Source organism: Peromyscus eremicus, chromosome 3 (assembly GCF_949786415.1).
Source record: "Peromyscus eremicus chromosome 3, PerEre_H2_v1, whole genome shotgun sequence".
Taxonomy (NCBI): Eukaryota; Metazoa; Chordata; class Mammalia; order Rodentia; family Cricetidae; genus Peromyscus; species Peromyscus eremicus.
In genome coordinates this window covers 61610451-61623418 of record NC_081418.1, presented here as the reverse complement: position 1 = coordinate 61623418, position 12968 = coordinate 61610451, and positions in this window count along the sequence as shown.

Here is a 12968-nt window from a genome sequence, read left to right as displayed (position 1 = left end):
GCTGTTGTCTGCATAAGATCTGCATGAGGTCAAGCCAGTCAGCAGTCTAGCACGGAGGGCAGAGGAGCCCACGTGCCTCCACCTCTGATTCAGGAGCTATGACCAGGTTTTTTGTTTTTGTTTGTTTGTTTTGCAGGGAGGAGTCATTTTTCTTTAAAGGTGTGTCCCCTGGTGGGCTGGCCATTGCATCAGCTACTTGTCTGTCCATGACTAGAGGCAGCTTAAGGAAGGAAGAGTTTATTTGGGCTTATGGTCAGTCCAGAGTGATAGGAGTCCATTATGGAAGGGAGGCATGGCAACAAGAAGCATGCATGGCAGTTGGGACAGGAAGCTGAGAGCTCACATCTTGAAGAACAAGCATAAAATATAGAGAGCACAATAGAAGTACGTGCTTTTAACCCTCAACTCTCAGTGACTGTCTTCCTTCAGTGGCTGCACCACCTAAAACTCCCCAAACAGCACCAGCAACTGGAGACCAAGTGATCTAGTGCTCAAGACTATGAGGACATTTCTCCTTTAAACCACTACAACCACGCTCCAGTGCAGCAGTTCTCAACCTGGGGGATGAGACCCCTTTGGGGGGGTGTCAAATGATGCGTTCACAGGGATCGCCTAAGACCATGTGCACACCTGGTATTTACATTATGATTCATAACAGTAGCAAAATTACAGTTATGAAGTAGCAAGGAAAACAGTTTTATGGTTGGGGGTCACCACAACACAAGAAACTGTATTAAAGGACCATAGCATTAGGAAGGTTGAGAACCATTGCTCTAGTGAATGGCTCTACACCCAGGAGTATTATATGGGAAGCACAAATTGGAATCAGTGGGTTCTACAGAAATAGAAGACACAGAGAGATGGGGGTAAGAGCTGGTAGGTGGACCTGGGAGGAGTTAGGGATAGGTATTTGAAGTATCTGGGATGAATATTATCAAAATACATTGAGTGCCAAGAATGAAATTCCATAAACAGTTTGATCTATCTATCTATCTATCTATCTATCATCTATCTATCTATCTATCTATCTATCTATATATATATATATATATATATGTACACACACACACACACACACACACACACACACATAATCCAGACTTTTCAGACATATAGACCCTGTGTCCCTAAAAAGGTTTCTGATATAAATGATGTAAATCTTGACATGGTGTCATAAAAGCTGACTTGAAATATAGTACAATCAGGCATGTCCAACCTGTGGCTCATGGATGCATATCCCAGGATAGCTATACATGCATCCCAGCATACTCGGAGATCACAATGTCATACTGCAGTGTCTAAAGGTTGGACACCTCTACTATGTTAAGACTACTGAGGGCCACAAGAAGACAGCACAGTCTTGAAATGTCCTGCCAGTGAACAGCAGGCAGGCCAGGCAGGCCTCCAAACACCTGTTACCAGAATGAGTATCCAAACAATGGAAAAATCCCAGCTTGGGTGGATGTACATAGACTACCACACCCAATGTATCTGGGAAGAAACTGTTTTCAACACATATAACTATTTTTATTATTTCCTAAATATACTTCATTTTGGAAAGAAAGCAAGTGTTGATGTTTAAGGTCTTTGCCTTGACCATGAATTTTCCCTTTATTTCATATTTGTTGACCTTAATTATTGCCAGAAGGGGTCAAGCCACAAAGCAGGGTTAATAGGCACCATCTGTGATTCAAAGATCCTCTAGAGAGTCTGATGTTGGTAAAGGACAGTAGGACAGTTGAATTATAGGATGCAACTCTGTGCCAGGCAGCTTTTCATAGCTGTTGGACCTGTGTGCTGTTTGTTCTTTGCATTCATCCACATGAAGGAGATGAGGCAGGAGGGAGACAAATCCATTTCTCACAGTCTCACAGTCTCCCCTCTTGTGCTCTCCTTCCCCCATGCTTCTTTCTGCCCCAACTCCACCAGCAGCCTCTGCTGGGATAGCATCCCTGCCATTACAACCCAACAATCCAATGCACACCCCACTCTCTCTCAGCTTTTCATGTCGATGTTCCTCCGACAAATTCAACCATCTATGGAAAAGCAACCAAACAGAACAAATTAAAAGCACTGGTGTCACCTGAAAGTGCCAGAGTAACTCTGAGCTGGATGCCACCACTTGAGGGTGCTGTGGGAGTTCAGAAATGTGAGTTCATTCAGTTTGAGAGCCCAGGCTGCCTAAGGGCCACCCTTCCTTCAGATCACACCATGTCTGTGTCCAACTGGTCATGAGGGCAATAAGACAGCAAGGTAGACTAATTCTTACCAAAAGGAAGACTGCTTGTTTACAAGTGTTTGCATGCTTAGGGAAGTATTAAAATCAAGTCACTATATAAACCAGTTCTGCTTTCTTATTTATTGAACAACTAGGTAACCAGAAGAGGAGGGCTGATAACAGCCTTAGTGTCCCATCATGACACTCTGTTCTTAATGAATTTTACAGTTGGGTTTGGAACTTTGTGGCCCAGAAGGGGTCTTGGATGGTTTTATGCCTTTTTTTGTATCCACTGGACCATTGGCGGGTGGAATTCAGAGCTGGTTAGAGGAGGTGGTAGTGAAGTCTCTGCTGAAGATGAGGATACTCTTGGATTTAAAATAAGCTCTATTGGACCTGAATTGGCTTTTTCTCTTATAGATTAAAAAAAAAAAAAAAGCCAAGGGAAGAGCTGGACTTGGATGTGTGCAGAGCTGACTCTGAGAAATGGTACATTAAATTCAGGACCCTGGAGAGCGACCTGGATGGCCACATCTAAAACATGACTTCTTGGAGAGAGTGCATTTTCATAATCTGGAAAAACTTATTGATTCATTTTGGAAAAAGCAAAAAGCAAAACAATTTATTTTCAAGATTTTAAAAAATGTGTATCATCTCCTATGACTGGGAATGTGTCAGGGAAGCTGGACATTAAGGGCACAGAGTTTGAACCAGGGAACAGTTGCTTAGATTAATAAAAGCAGATTCAGCTTGGGAGCAGCTTTATCATCCCACATCTTTCATATTCCCTCTTATTTAGTAATTTTAAAGTTCCTCTAGTGAAGGTGTTAGAACTTGGGGTTCCCACCAAGGTCTCCCTGAGTGGGGCAGTGCACTGGAAAGTCTCCAACAACACCCTATCCTTTCCCCTGTGATGAGCCTCCCTGGAAGCACATGCCAGAAATCTGTGAGACTGAATTTCCAAGTGGTGTAATGATGGTCTTGGTGAAGCGCAGATCAGAACCACCTCTGATTGCTTTGTAACTTGTAAATTCTGGTTTGTAACTTGTGAATTCATTTGTCTATTGTTGACAGCCTCATACATGCATATAATGAATTCTAGTCCCTCTTCTGCTGAAATTCTTCTTTTCACCAAGAATCCCCATTGTACTTTCATGTCCTTTGTGTGTGTGGGGGGACCCAGAGTTTAAGTCTGGCTGTTTGCATGAACATAGGTGGCATATTTACTGGCACATGGGCGACTTCTCAGTGACTACACCATTGAGGATAGTGAAATAGTGGCATCCCCATAATGACACAGCAGTCATTAACTGTCAATAGTCCCTCAGCAAAGCATAATTGTGTGAATTTTTAAGGAAATCAACTGGTCTTGGGAATCAAAGATCACACCATTATTTACCTTGTGCTAATGGTTCATTCAGTCAGGAGACACACAACCTTGATCATTTTCTGTGGCTTTTCATGTTCTGTAGTCTTTTAAGAAACATTGTATTTGAGTGAAGTTTCCATCAAAAGCTCTGTGATGTACAGAGCAGGAAATCACACAAGAAGAAAGTTCATCATGCATACTGATCTTCCAGCATTTTCACTGAGGCAGTGGGATGGATGATGGGCTCTAGAACCTGTGCAGAATGATGTTGCTGAGTGACACTAATGGGGCATTCCAAGCCACTGGAAGGACCTGCCAGCTCTGGAATCGGTACATAATCCAAGAGTGAAGCTTCTGTGTGAGAAAGACTCCTGCCGTCTGCCTCACTGCTCCTGGCCAGGAACTGTTCAGGTGCCTGGGACCCAGATAGTGAAGAACAAATATGTGATAAATAAAATGTTTAGGTTGTAACAACAAAAATCCACAACTCATAGAGGCAAGTCTGAGTTGACCTCATGTGTAAGAACTGAAGCCATGGTGACAGTCTCACTCTTAATTTGCCACCATATGCTTTATATGATGGAGAGATTGGCTGGCTTCTTAACACCCTTGGCTCCCAGGCTGAATATCAAAGGCAAATAGTTTCCATTTTAATCAATCAAAACATGTTGTGATAACATGAATTATCACGTGAGATTCTACCTTGATTCAACAAGGAAAAGTACTGGGCATACAGGCGAAGTGGTCACTGAGTCCTCTTGTGCCTCCCAACCTTCAGGGTTGAAAATAGTCTAACTCCATTGCAGGATTAATAGGGTGAAGAGCAAGAGCTTTCCTTGAAGATTTAAAAATATTTTACTGGTAAGGTCATCCATCCTTGGGAAAATAAGTGTCTTACAGAAACCACCAGTATTGCAAAATGCCATTTATTATAGGAAGAAAACCCCATGTTTGTTTATCTTCCCAGAGTAGATTAATGCTGATGCTACTGAATAGAAGCTAAAAAAATATGTTTTACACATTTGGAAGTATTTCATATGGGTGTGTGCATATTTTACAGGGTCCTCTTTGTCATGACATGAGAATAATCTTTTACAATGTCTGGAAGTCTGTCATGCCATGTGCTTCTCTGCACACCTTGGAGGCAGTCCTGAGCATACCTCTTTAGAAGGAGCTATTGACTACTTACACTATTTAGTCACCCATTTATCCATATGTGATATCATTTTGATGGCCAAGAGTTGCTTTTAACTCCAATATCAGTGATTCTCAAAAAACACTCCACTGATATCTACTTGAAATGCTCTCTGTGAACTCCTGAGAGATACCTGTGGCTCTAGGTGAGAATTTTAGGGTTCTAGCAGAAAGTCCTGGGAGGCTTCCCCATTGCTGCCACACCATGATTGGTTCAGTGAACACTTGAAAGTGGTGTGTTAGAGAGAGCAGGCCAACAGACTACACACGAACTCAAGTCTCTTCCCACTGTTTCTTCCATGTCCCAAGCCAGCTGCTGTCTTTCTGGCTGTGGAGCAGGCTGAAGCCATCTTCCTACCAATCCCATGGATGTTCTTGTCTGGCTTGCTCACTGACTCTGTGCTTGGTGTGGTTTTCCATTGAGTGAGGAGATTTTCAAATGTCTGCATCAAGACTCAAATCAACCTTGCACAAGGAAGACAAAGAGCCAACAAAATGATATTCAAGCTTTGAATATTATTCACAAATAAACTGCTTCTTGGTTTCTTTTTGCCTTGGGATACAATTGCTACTGTGGCTGCAGATGGCTGGGCACACTCACCAGTGATGTGCCTGTCAGGATCCTGGTTCCTCAGGGCTCTTAGCCACTCCCTGTAGGATGTGGATGAATGTTGCAGCTTGTGTGTGATGTGCTTCTATCCCCATGTTATCCTACTGTACAGAATTGGTTTTCTGTGGACACTGGAATGCTGCAAATGGATATAGTATAATAATTCTGTTCAGAAATATTATAGTCTAGGGGAAAACAACTCTTGCCGGGGGTGGCAAAATGTTCAGTATATGCGATACATTTATAATTTCTTATCTTGCTTCCTGAAGAAGGGTCAAAGTGATGCCTGGGGTATTAGGCGCATGTAAGCCATCTGAGCCTGGCTCTTTCTACAACTCAGTTATCCACGAAAGACAGGACCCAGTGTCAGATTAATTCACAGACAGAAGAATACAAAATTCCAACTCACAGGCTCAAAAGTACTGCAGGGCAAGACACCTGAACTCAGTCTCCCCCACCCCCCGCCTTTTTTTTTTAAACCACTGGAGAATGAGATTGCTGGGCCAGAGAGATGGTCCAGCAGGTCAAAGTGATTTTCATGAAGATCTGGTAAACAAATTCAGTCCTCAGAAACCATATAAAAAAGCCAGATGTGATGCCATACACCTGTATTCCAATATTCATTACTACAGCAAGTTTGGGGACAGAGAGGAAACTCCAAAAAGCTTAAGGGCCAGTCAGCTTGTAGTATGTAGAGTGCCAGAAACAAAAACAAAGGAAAAGACTCTACCTTAGGATGGAGAAGTGGATGGCTCAGTGATTAAGAGCACTTGCTGCTCTTTCAGAGGACCTGGGTTCAGTTCTCAGCACCCATGTCAGGCAGCTCATAACTACCTGTATAACTCTAAGACCAGGGGATTCAATACCATCTCTGGCCTCTGCAGGTACTCCCTCATTCTTCTCTCTCTGTCTCTGTCTCTCTGTCTCTCTCTATCTCTCTCACACACACACAGACACACACACACACACACACACACACACACAGAGACACACACACACACAGACACACACACATTAAATAATAAGGGGCTGGAGAGATAGCTTAGCAGTTAAAAGCATCTACTTCTCTTTCAGAGGACCAGAGCTTGGTTCTCAGCACCCACACAGAAGCTATCCAAACTAGTTCCAGGGTACCCAATGCCCTCTTGGATCTCCAACAGCACCCAGTATACATGTGGTACAATTATACACATGCAGGCAAAACACACACACACACACACACACACACACACACACACACACACACACACACATTTTTAAATATATATAAAAAATAATTTTGTTTAAAAATAGATCCTATTTCAAAACAAGATAGAAGATGAAAACTAACTACCCAAAGCTATCCTCTCACTTCTACATGCATGCCGTGGCACCTGTGTCCTCCGACACGGATAATAAGTAAAGAAAAAAGAAATTATGATAAAAATAAAAAGTGATTAAATATACTCCAGAAATCCCTCTAAAGACTGAGCAAGTTATCACATGCTGAATATAGAAGCATCACCTCCATGTCCATCAGTAGAGCTAACAGGTACCATATCCTGCAGATTTACAAGGTGCAGCTGGCATCACTGTGCCCTTGACCCATAGGCATGACTTTCGGACACAATCTCTATATATCCGGGTGAGATGAGACTTTAAACCTTTCAGTCTGTTGCCTCTGCTGGAAATATTTGTTTCCTGACATTTTCACGCACCCCACGCAGCCTTCCTAGGTGTGCTGAAGTGCATTGGCATTTTTCAGGATAAAAGTGCAATTATTGAACCAGTACACACAGATGGAATTCCCACACCAGAAGCTGGATGTCTTAATTCCTGGGCTTACTAACTCAATGCCATGGAATTTCCACAAGGAAAACACTAACGAATGAAATTTGTGTGTTCTGATATGAAGCAGGAAGGAAAGTAAATTAGTCATTTAAGGAAGGCATCACTCTAGGATATGTCATTGATTCATTATCCATAATGAATGAAAGGATCCACATAATTTTGTTTGTTTTTTATTTGTTTTGAGACAGGGTCTCTCTATATAACCTTGCCTGTCCTGGAACTCACTCTGTAGAACAGACTGGCCTCTAACTCACAGAGATCCACCTGCCTCTGCCTTCCAAGTGCTGGGATTAAAGGCATGTGCCACCACACCTGACCCAACATCCACATAATTTACAAGGAAAGCCAAAGTCATTACTTTCATAGTATTCTCACCACACATAAAGGTGATGGGCTTCAGAGTGCAACTTGCACATTGTACTTATTTTTAAGCCTAAAGGCAGATTTGTTTCAGGACCACACCATGATTTCTGTCTTCTCTGTAACTCAGAGAACATCTATCGTCCATCAAACCTAATCATTATCTAGGATCTATGTCTCCCCAAAGCAAGGATAAAGACTCCTTGAGAAACGAGGCTTCAGGACAGCCAAGGCTGCAAAACCTTAGGGCACTGAGAGGTAGCTGGATTGAGGGATCATCAGGGTGGATGGAAGGATGCTATAGTAAGACCCCACTTTGGAGAAGGCTGTCCCTCTCAACCCAAACTGGCAGGTGTGAGACTGAGTTTAATGACAAGAACAGGTCAACTAGTGTTAGGGGATAACTCTCTCCACTTTGTTTCAGATGAGCTATTATGATCTTTGGTTAGGTCAATGATACAGGGAAAAGAAGCAAAAACAGAATAGCTGAATGTAACCTTAAACACAAGTGAGCAGCAGAGATGTATGGCTCAGGTAGCACATATACAATGATGGTTTATTGGTCCTTTGTTGGTTCCAAGATGCCAGATCACATTAGTATGGCATTACATCATGGAGATGGTTGATGTAAGAGTGGATGAATGATTGCAGGAGCAAAAGGGAGAAGAAGAGTGTCTTTGTTACTTTGTTGTTGTTGTTGCTGCTGCTGCTGCTCTGATTAACACTATGAGCAAAAGCAACTTGGGAAGCAAAGAGTTTATTTGGGTTATACATTCCTCATCACAGTTCATTATAGAAGAAAGCCAAGGCAGGAATTCAAGGCAGGAACCTGGAGGCAGGAACTGAAGCAGAGGTCATGGAGGAGCATTGATTACTGGCTTGCTTCCATGCCTTTCTCAACCTGATTTCTTATCCCACAAAGTACCACCACCCAAACCATAGTGGGCTGGGCCTTCCCACATCAATCATTGGTCAAGAAAATGTTCCACAGACTTGTCTACAGGATAATCTGATGGGAGGATTTTCTCAGTTGTGGCTCCCTATTCCAGGTGATTCTAGACTGTGCAGCCTTGAGGGAAGAAGAATATCACTGGCAGTGGGTTTTGAGAGTTCCTAGTCTCATCTCACTTCCAGTTCTCTCTCTCTCTCTCTCTCTCTCTCTCTCTCTCTCTCTCTCTCTCTCTCTGCTTTGTGCTTGTGATTGCAGATGTGATCTCGGTTTCTGGTTCCTGCTGCCATGCCCGCTGTCTGCCGCCATGCCTCCCTGTCATGATGGTCTCTTATCCCCCTGAAACTGTAAGCTAAAATAAACTCTCCCAGGAGCTGCTTTGGGACATGGTGTTTTATCTCAGCAACAGAAAAGCAACTAATGCAGAGGCTGTTCCTGAATTTGCTTCAGGGACCCTCGCTACAGGAAAGAGGCCACCACTCCCCATGGTGCATAGAGGTGGGATGAAGGCTTACTGAAGGTCAGACAGATTCCACTTCCCCTTTCTACATGACTTTAAACAACCACACGCCTTCCTGTGCTTCAGTTCCCTCAGCCACATTGGGACAGCTGAACACAGAAGGCTCCTTCATTCTCCCAGCTGTGTGGATACCACCATCAACCACAGAAGCACTTCCTTGCTTTCAGAGCATGTGTCCAGGTACATCTCCGGCTTTAGGGAAAATAATGGCCATTAAATTTGGGGGCAGGGGGAGAAACCCTTCCTCTTGACAACAGATACAAGATAAAGGCATGCCTTGTATGGCTGATTACAAAACCACAACTTGATAGAGCCACAAATCCCAGGACCAGAATCACAGAGCTCACATTCCACAGTCATCGGGAACTCTCCACCCATGTCACCAGGGCAGGACTGCGCTGCTGGTGTCTCTACAAAGATGCTTACAAGTGACCTCATGTTTATCAGTTCCGTTCATATAGCAACGGAGTTCAGAAACATGTTCTATGAGGAGTTAAGAAGGCTGCTCATCAGAAATAGCAGTACCAAGTAAGAAGAGTACTGTGTGCCAGTGCCTCAGGTTCACAGGAAATCCTGTTGAGTTTGACAGATGAAATAAACAAACAAATCTATGGTCACAAATGGACCTTTTCTTTGCTTAAAAAAAAGAAAAAAAAAAACTTCATTAACCAAGGAATGCAAGCTACTGTTGGTTTAGCATGTAGAAGAATTCAAGGATTCAAACCCACGGGGGCAGAGGTGCAAGGCTAGGCCTTAAGAGTCTGGCAGTGAAGGCTGACAGGGCAGCCACTGTGAAAGCAGATTGAATTTAAATAAGAACGCTGGTTCCCTAAGTGGCCTTGGGTAGATTATGCTTGATCTTCATATAGAGACAAGGGCACAGGGTCAGAATGCAAGACATTCTTCCCAGTGTAGCCAGTGCAGAAAGACAAAATGGGTGGGGGTGGGTAGAAAGACAGAAAGAACACTTACAAAAAAAAACCCAGCCAAACCCTCAGGTACCCATGTGCTCTGGGGATAAAAGGAAGGACGATGGGCACTTACCTATGTAGAAAGATTCCATAGAGCAACACTTAATAGGATAGACGTGGGGCTCCAGAGCCAGAACCCTAAGTCTACCCCCATTCCCTGAAGGTTCTTAGGAAAAAGGATTCAATAAAACTGTGAAATAATGAGTGGAGAACCCCACCACAGGGAACACATAAGGCTAACTGTGATGAGCAGTATGGGTGCCCAGCTTAGGAAGGCCTGGGACTCAGGAATGCAGATGGCACAGAAGAATGTGCTGGACAGTCACAACAAGGTAAGAGACAACAGGAGGGAGAAGGACATAAGAGGTGACAGGAGAAGAAAAAACATTTGAAAAGAACAGGGTGTTGTGTGGATGCTCTAAACGTGGGAGGAAAAGAAGGAAATATTTGCTGAGAGAAAAGATTCAACATTCTTTTCTTTCTCCAGACCAAAACAAACAAAAAACAAAAACAAAAACAAACCAGAGAGACCAATGAACTCTCAGGATACTGTAATGAAGCTTCTTTTTAAGTGTGTAAACTAAAGTGTATGGGATGACAGAGAAAGTGTATTATTTTGAAACATGGTCATAAATCTACATAATAAAATGCAATTGTTTTATTAGTAATTGCTAATGTCACAGAAAAACACAGCAAAGTTAAAGTATTTTTTAAGGTATCAGTGCAGTGGCTGTTCGTCTGAGATGTATAATATCGTTTGACTGTGGGGCTGCTGTTGACAAGGAAACAGGATGCCATGATGGATGCTCAGTTCTGATTGTTTCGGCTGTAAGCACAGAACTCAATGGTAAAGATGGGAAATAATAAGGAAAGCACATTTGTGTGGCTGACTCCATAAGGAGGAGCAAGCCTGCTCTCCAGGTACTCCGCACTCTCCGAAGGCTTTGAACCTAATGCCTGGTTGAGCTACTTGAAGCTCTGTGCTGGGTGACTGTGTGGCTTGGGACTGCCCAGGATAGACCATCATCACAGTGGCCAGAGTATCTGCTTATACTCCAAAGCCATGAGATGTGTGTGGCTGAACACCACTAATGTCTCAAAGCAACTGCAAGAGTAAATTCAATTTCAAGTATTCTAAGGTTTTCATTGTAATATGAAAATACCTGTGGTATCTGCAGGCCATGAATGCTGAAACTACACTAATTTACTCACAGACATGCTAGGGGCAGCTAGTCTTTTTTTTTTTTTTTTTTTCTTTGAGACAGGGTTTCTCTGTGTAGCTTTGTGCCTGTCCTGGATCTTGCTCTGTAGACCAGGCTGGCCTCAAACTCAGAGATCCACCTGCCTTTGCCTCCTGAGTGCTGTGATTAAAGGTGTGCACCACCACCCGGCAGCAGCTAGTCTTAGTCAGACATTTGTATAGGTAAGTAGGAGGTATTCTCTTTCATCCAATGGCGTGGGGCCCTGGCTCCTCTTGGGAAATCATCTCATGTTTATGTATGAGACAAGAAGAGCGCAGGCCTGTGGTAAAGGATGAATTTTCCCTGTGTGATAAATGGGAAAACGTCAGGAATGGAGAAGTCCAGTATTCAGGGTTAGGATTTTCCTATTTCAAATTATGTTTGTGGAACTTCAGGGGTGAAACACATATGCATGTACACACACACACACACACAGAGAGAGAGAGAGAGAGAGAGAGAGAGAGAGAGAGAGAGAGAGAGAGAGAGAGAGAGAGAGAGAGGATCTTTGGGATGTGAAGAAGGAACTGTGTCCTTCCTTCCCAGAGGCATAATAAGCAGGAGAAGGGTGACAGCACACGCCGCTGTGAGGCTGTAATGGCTGAGCCATGGGCAGATGGAGTCCCCCATTACATCAGTCATCCTCAGAGACACTGCAGAGGCCAGGCCAGGGCTTCAGTTAGTCTGTATGTCCCCTGGCTTAGGGACATTCAGATGCCCTGAGATACTTACAGCTGGCGAGATGGCACCAAGGACAATGGCTTCCAGAGGCAAACTGGGGCTCACGGGAGGTTTTGGAGAGGGCATTTCCCCCACAGGGCAGCCTGGGGCTAGGGCTGGAAGTCTGTGTGCCCTGGCAGGCAAAACCTACCAAAGGACCCTATGCATAAACTTACTTGTCGTCTGGTGTTATCAAGTGGTGAAGAGACAGAGTAAGGATGTGCAGCCTTTCAGGTGAGAAGGTGGCATTAGGAGAGAGATTTAACTGCCAGCAATGAGGGAAGTATGGAAAATGAATCAGATACGTAGACCAAGGTCTATAGGAATGAAGGATCAAGAGACACTCGCTAAATTCATGGGCAAGTGTAATGTGTTTATGAAGACAGGCAGGGAAGGCTACAAGATTTACACCAAGAAACAATGACAGTGCAGTGTAAAGAGAATGAAAGGCATGGTCTTTTCTGATCACACAGTGATACAAGCCAAAGGGAACTCATCAAAGTCTGATGTGCGGTCAGCACAATGGGAGAAGGGGAAAAATCCAGTATGCACAAAACAGGTCATCTGCCATAGACGGCATGGAAGACCACAGCTTCTGAGAGAAAGAGATCTGTGTCAGCAGGAGCGATCTAAGACATTGAAGACCTACTGATGTCCTGCAGGGACTGCCATCTTTAGGGATTACCATATCTTTGCTCTGGAATCCCGTGGCTACTCCAGCTTCCATAGGAAGGTGGGGTCATGAAGGGCCATTCATTTCTCCTCTTCCTTCCTCATCCCTTTCCCAGCCACAAGCCTACCATGGAAAGAAAGCCTCCCTTCAAATCAGAAGATGGAGAAAGCTCTCAAACTGGCTGTCCTAATAAGTAAGACCTGGAGAACCAAGGAGATTATTAATATGCAAAAATATTCAGAAACAGGAGTGACATAAAAATTTAGAAACCATTATTAGTTAATAATGGCTCTCAAAATTCTTTCTTACCTCCTGA